The sequence below is a fragment of the Lithobates pipiens genome, unplaced genomic scaffold (genome assembly GCF_037356315.1).
Source record: "Lithobates pipiens isolate NorthernLeopardFrog02 unplaced genomic scaffold, aLitPip1_a1.2 Scaffold_27, whole genome shotgun sequence".
Taxonomy (NCBI): Eukaryota; Metazoa; Chordata; class Amphibia; order Anura; family Ranidae; genus Lithobates; species Lithobates pipiens.
In genome coordinates this window covers 181,985,929-181,992,207 of record NW_027507788.1, presented here as the reverse complement: position 1 = coordinate 181,992,207, position 6,279 = coordinate 181,985,929, and positions in this window count along the sequence as shown.

Genomic DNA, 6,279 nt, shown 5'->3' with positions numbered 1-6,279 from the left:
ATAAAAGTGTTTGGACTCTCACTGGTCTTTGTGCTTTATCTTTGTGATGTAAATCTTAAAATCGGGGCTCCTCTCTTAGGACACCCCATCTTTGTTCAGAGCAGCCTTACTGGAGCCACGGTGCCTTATTCTGATTAATCTAATGATTGCCTCAATCCAGCGCATTATTTTTATTGCTTGTACACTCCTGCGCTGAATGACTACATCCAAAAGGTAATTGTGCGCAGAAACCTGCCATGCCTACTTTCAAAAAGCATTTCTTTAACCAAACCACAAGCTCCAAGTTCTGCAAGGACTGCCAAGTCCTCTAAGCCATAACACAAGTCCACTTCACAATGTAGGTGTGCCCACACAAGCTCGGGTAGGGGGATGTTTGCAGGCCTTTACAGATGTTTGGCAGGAGGACATTACAGCGGAATGGGTTTGCAACATAATGGCTCAAGGTTACAAGCAGGAATTTAGGAGCCTTTGCCCTCCACTTTTTTAATTTTTTTATTTCAAATGTTTCCTTTGAATATGCAAAACACTTTTTTTTATTTATTTATTTTTTTTACTTTTGATCATCTACTGTCACAAGGAGTGATTGTTTAGTTTCCAGAGAGTGAAAGGTTTCATAGATAGACTCACCAAGTTTCTCACAATACAGAAGTTCTGGATGGTATTGGTGATTGGGATATGCATAGAAGCATCCTTGATAGCCAATCTTCTAGCCTCACCAGTGGCCAAGCATTTTGTGGTGGAAGATCACCATTTTGTTTGTGGCCCTGCTGTTCAGCTTGTCCACTGCTCACAAGTATTCACCAAAATACTAACCCGAGCTTTGAGCGCCGAGTTCTGGGTATTCTTGTTATAGGATACCTGGACAACTTCTGACGAAGCATGCAATGACATGCGAAACATGTCAACGTAGGCTCCACCGGTGAGAGCGGAGCCTGTGGACACAGTCTGTAGCTGCAACATGACACGCTACCATTGAAAGTCCAGGTAGGACAGGATTTACAGTACTGCACGCGGTACAGAGTCAGTGCCACAGGTGATTTTGATTCCCTGGCATTACCACAGAACTAAGGATGGGATCCGGGAGCTAAACTATTATACTCCCCATTAGTGAAATGGAGGCTGAATGGACTACAGCCAGACCTGACTAGATGCAAGTGGTGAGAGCCTGTGAGCAGCCCTTTCTACCATTGACATTACACAATTGAGGAACCGGTATCTGGCCATTAGCATTGGACTGCAAGTCTCGACGGGTGGCCTAAGTGGTACCGAATACTGTTCGCAGTACCGCTTGGGCACGTTACTATTGTGCAAACCTGCGTTTCAACAAGTTCAGCTTCACAGGGTGTTGTATAGCACCCATGTATACTGGACCAGATTCCCATGTTTAGCACGGTCACTCTACTTGTAGGATTACATATGACCAATTTGACTATCTATACTGGAGGACTCTACCCACTGTATTTGAATAATCCAAGGCCATACTGTTGCAATTATGCCAGAGTGATGTTATTGCCAACACATCTTTATGGTGGTGGGGGGCAGCCTATCTAGGCTAAGACTGTTGGATTCTCAAAAGTCAGAATATAGTTTCCATACTGCTGGAAAAAGGTCGACCGATACCGATATTTAGAAACCGCGGTAACTGATGGTCAATATAGACCGATTTTTTTTATTTATTTTTTTACCCCTTTATTTCCCCCCCTTCATCTCATAAAATCTAAGTTAGACACCTTTCACACTGGGGTATTTTTCAGGGGCTTTTGGCCTGTAAATTGCCTTCAAAACGGCTCCCCTGCAGTCTCATCGTGAAAGCCAGAGTGCTTTCGCAATGAAGAGATGCGCTGGCAGGACGTTAAAAAAAAAAAAAAAAAAAAGTCCTGCAAGCAGCATCTTTGGAGCAGTGTAAACCGCTCCTCCACCACTCCTACCCATTGAAATTAATGGGCACCGCTGCCGAAGCGCCTGCAATGCGATTTGGCAGCAGTGCTTCACAAGCGCATTTAACCCCTTCCTCGGCCACTAGCTAGGTTATAAGTGCCCCACTAGCAGCCGAATAGCGCCGCTAAAATTATGGTAAAGCGCCACTAAAACTAGCAGCATTTTACCATCAACGCCTGCCCGCTACAGTGTGAAAGCAGCCTTCAGTAATAAGTGATACAGAAAATTTCTTACATTTATTAAACAAAACAAACCTCCAATCAGTTTACTTGTATGTATAATTTAGAAGAAAAAAAAAAAAACAAACAACACAAAAACAGGTACTCAAAACTTTTGTACGAAAAAAAAAAAAAAAAAGCTAACTTTACTGTTTTTTTTTTTTAAACGGTGTATTTAAAAAAAAATAAAAAAAATTGCGTTTGAAAGACTCCGGGGCAAATACTGCGTCATATAAAATATTGCAACAACCGCTATTTTATTCCCTAGGGCAGTGATGGCGAACCTCGGCACCCCAGATGTTTTGAAACTACATTTCCCATGATGCTCCACTACACTGAAGGAGTACATAAGCATCATGGGAAATGTAGTTCCAAAACATCTGGGGTGCCAAGGTTCGCCATCACTGCCCTAGGGTCTCTGCTAAAAAAATTATATATAATTTTGGGGGTTCTAAGTGATTTTCTAGCAGAAAATACAGGATTTTTACTTGTAAGCAACAAGCTTAGAACTTCTACACAGGGTGTTCAGTTCATTGAGAAGAAACATTGTATCACTTTGATCTTTTCTTGGCAGACTGCCCAGAGAGGAGGAAAGTCCTTCACTGATAAACCTCAGGCAACTTACATTGACTTCTATTACAGAAGTCTTTTGTAAGTCGATGCCGATTAATTAAAAAATGCCAAATATCGGCCGATATATCGGTTGACCTCTAGTCACACCATCCCATCATAACATTCAAGACTGTTTCCATCCACACCATGAATACAGGGTGCTACCACTCTGACATATTCTGGCCCCATACAGTATATAACCTTCATTTGAGTTCCACTAACCAAGTGCGGCAATCAGCCTATTAAAGTGAACTGTAACTAGGACCTGCCGAGACTCTCCTACTGTGAAGCTGGATTTATCACGTTGCACCAGTGTACTAATGATACTGGCAGGGAAGGGGTTAATATCAGGGGCGAGCGGAGTGCTTACTAACTGTGGGGTGCTTGTGAACCCGTAGATTGTCTCCCACTGTGTCCATTCACCGCAGAATCATGTACCTGTACGCGATTCTGCACACAGGAGCAATCGCCCCACAGTAAAATGTACGTGGAGCGGTTGTCAAGGTTAAATGACAAACATGTTACACTTAAAGTGTTACTAAACCCACATTCACTGTATCTGGTCTCCCACAGTACACAGAACATGAAAATGCAATGGTTTTAGTAAATATAAATTGCTAAATACCCTTTCTCATCAGCAGTATATAGCAGTCTTGTGGCTTCCATCAGTGTCTGGTTAAAGCTTGCAGGAGGAGTTTTCATTCTACTCCGACTGTCCTATGAGGTTTCAGGACCCCTGACCCTCTGTCTGGACAGTGTCAATTGGTCCTGTGCTGATCACATGCACTCACCCAAACAAACAAAAAAAAACACCCTCTAGCAGTACACACCAAATCGAGCATGTGCAAAGTGACTCCAAAGGTTCTGTGGCATCAGGCGATGGTTGTGGGACAGTGGAAGAAAGGGAGGATCAGCGAAAACGTCCTTTTTACACAATGCGGTGGATTAACCCCGTAGGTCCCACAGCTAGAATAACTAACATGACTTATGTATTTACTGCATTGGGGCGGCACAGTGGTGTAGTGGGTAGCACTCTCACCTAGCAGTTTGAATCCCAACAACACTACCTGTATGGAGATTGCATGTTCTCCCTGTGTGGGTTTCCTCCGTGTACTGGCCCTAGTATATGAATGGGGACCTTGGATTGTGGGCTCCTTGAGGGTAGGGCCTGATGTGAGTGTGCAATGTACAGGGATAGGGACAATTGTAGACACTCAGGTTGGAACTGGTGTCTTTATTCAACCTTACTATGGAACTATGCATACACACCGATTTTACGGTTGTGGGTTTAGGAACACTTTAACCTTTGCACATAGCAGATTTGTACAGAGCAGCCTCAATCAGCACCTTCTCAGGTCTCCTTAAAAACTCAGTTCCAACAAAGGTTGGAATATATTGGACTTTAGGTATAATTAAGAGTGATCCTACACCAGGACAACCGTCTTGCACTGCAAAACTTTAGAGTTGCTTTGGACTGACAAACCCCTCAATTTGCCTTTGCCCAAGGGTTCTGGGAAAGATGGTAGCCTTCTTTGGCAGTTCCCCTTGCCAGGTTTAATTTCAGACCCCTTTCAAATGAATATCCTGTTGACATATGACAGCAGCACACAGTCGCTGGACTCAATGCATTTACACCACAGGAGGACTGTTTCTGAACTGGTGGATTTCTTTGCAAATGTTGGAGATGCAAAAATTGTGCTTTCCCCCCTCTATCCTAGAAGGTCCTGAAGATGAACACCAGCCTTGTGGACTTGGGTGAATTTTTCAGTCCAGAGTTCTTAGGCACTGCAGGACAGGGCATTGCCCGTCAGCATCTTTAAATTGAGGGTGATTAGTCTTGCCATGCTGCATTGGTCAGTGCAGCTTGAGGGCCGCCCTGCAAGGGTTCAGTCAGACAAAGTTATGGTAGTGACATACATAAGTTTAAGAAGGCACCCGATGTCGGGCCCATAAAGAGGATCTAGTCCTGTTTCGGGTTTCATGTCCTGCCTAGTCTGCTGTCCACATTCCCGGCATGGAAATTTGGCAGGTGGACTTTATCAGCCACGAATGACTGACTACAGGGGAGTGGGCTTTTCAACCAGAGGTGTTCAAGGAACTGCTGAAAGGTGAGGAATCTTGAATATGTATTTTCTGGAAACCAGGTTCAATGCAAAGATGGACATATTCATATCCAGGGTCTCCCAAGCATTTGATACTGTAGCAATTGTTTCACCTTAATGTATGCCTTCCTTCTATTAGAACTTCTACCCCATGTACTACGCAGGTTTTTGGGTGGCGGAGGGGGGTATTCAAGCGATTCTGCTCGCTCCAGCCTGGCCCATGAGAACATGGTACTCCAACATCATAAGTTTGTTGGTGGGAAAAATCACAAACCCTACTGGATCCACTTGACCTCTTGTTGCAACGTCTGATCTTCCATCCTCCTTTACAGTCACCGTCTTTAGGGTGGAACATGTTTCCATGCCTTTACCTGCTACGCTGCTTGTTGCATCAGAAAGCAGGGGCCCAGTGGCATCATTCATTCAGTGTTTTGTGAAAACTACCAGTACTCAACCGCCGTGGGACCCCAGAAGAGCAGGTTGGGGGCCACTCTGTGCAAAACAAACTGCACAGTGGAGGTAAGTATGGACACAAAAATAAAAAAGGTCTACAACCCCTTAAAGTCCTCCTCTCTTGTCACAAATCTCTCAGCTCTGTGACTTCATAGTCAAGTATCACTCCCCGACACCATGTTTGGCAAGGGTGCCCTTACTAGTCAAAAAGATCTCTAACTGATAACTGTCAGGCAGACACTTTAACTTATACAATACACTTTCAATGGCTTTTATTTAGCAGACCACAAAGGCAGCAAATAAAGCTGGCCATAGACTGTTCAGCAGGAACCAGACGAGATTCAAACCATGTAGGGAAGACTGAATGTGCCCAAGTTAAGCGATCAACTTGGATAGAACCAGTCTGTCAGATTTCACATGCAATTGCCAGCGGCCCATACATCCCCTAGCACAAATCACTGAGTTCTCCCGGCAGGGATGGCTTCTCCCCAATTGATGGGGCAAATTAAGAGAAGTTCATTGTGCGTGGTTTCCAATCCCTTCAAGTTGTACTGCCAGCCCATTCAAAGCAGAAGATCAGCCATGTCACCAAGTTTTTGGCTCCCCAAAGCCCTGTAGGGTCCTAATGAGGAAAGTGCTAGGGTCTGCATCCCTTTAGACAGATTAACCCTTTTTAGTTTTGGGCCAATACTACCAATTGTTTTTTCTGAAGTAGTTTCCCAAAATTTGATTCATATCCAAGGCTCCATTCACACCTACGCATGTTGCGTTTGATAATTTCTGCAGTGCTTTTTGCAGTTTGTCATTTTTTTTGTTGTAGGGAGAAAAAAAAAAAAAAACACACACACACACACACACACACACACACACACACACACACACGTTCCTATGGAACACATTCACATGAAAGCAATTTTGTGCCTCTGCGTTATTGGAAAGGGTTTTCATTTTTTTTT